This window comes from Sturnira hondurensis, unplaced genomic scaffold (assembly GCF_014824575.4).
Source record: "Sturnira hondurensis isolate 20B ecotype Veracruz unplaced genomic scaffold, ASM1482457v3 Scaffold0010128, whole genome shotgun sequence".
Lineage (NCBI taxonomy): Eukaryota > Metazoa > Chordata > Mammalia > Chiroptera > Phyllostomidae > Sturnira > Sturnira hondurensis.
This window is the reverse complement of record NW_028082759.1, coordinates 6,513,932-6,514,523: the sequence shown is the minus strand read 5'-3', so window position 1 is coordinate 6,514,523 and position 592 is coordinate 6,513,932. Positions and strand designations below refer to the sequence as shown.

Sequence of the window (592 nt, the reverse complement as noted above, 5' to 3'; positions counted from 1 at the left end):
GGGAACTGGCCTGCAACCCAGGCATGTGCCCTGACTGGGAATCTAACTGCGATCCTCTGGTTCGCAGGCCCGTGCTCAATCCACTGAGCTACACCAGTCAGGGCTGAACATTTTCTATATGCTGGCTCTCTTTTACATGCTTAACCTATAATATCTATTTAATTTTTACAGAAATCCCATACGGTATGTTATCCTCAAGTTATCACTTTAAGTATCCTCATGAGAAGGTTGAAGTACAGAGAGCATAAGGCAGTTGTGTAAGATCACAGAGCTCAGCGCTTGTTTCGGCAGCACGTACACTGAAATTGGAATGGTACAGAGAAGATTAGCATGGCCCCTGTGCAAGGATAATATGCAAATTCATGAAGTGTTCCATATTTCTACCCAAGTTACCATCAGTAAATGAATGTATAAAAGAACTATGATACATTTACACAATGGAATACAATGCAGCAATAAGAAAGGAGCTCCTGCCCTTCGCGATGGCATGGATGGAACTGAAGAACATTATCCTCAGTGAATAAGCCAGGTGGAGAAAGACAAATACCATATGATCTCATGTATAAGTGGAACCTAATCAACAGAACAAACA

The 592-nt window shown here is 41.9% G+C and overlaps 1 non-coding gene across 1 annotated transcript; it reads left to right on the top strand.

Annotated features, from left to right (window-relative positions):
* The first annotated feature begins 275 nt into the window (after window positions 1–275).
* LOC118995634 (U6 spliceosomal RNA) lies at window positions 276–382 on the top strand. Its single transcript, XR_005068329.1, has one exon. It is a non-coding gene; the product is annotated as a U6 spliceosomal RNA (small nuclear RNA).
* Window positions 383–592: the final 210 nt, after the last annotated feature.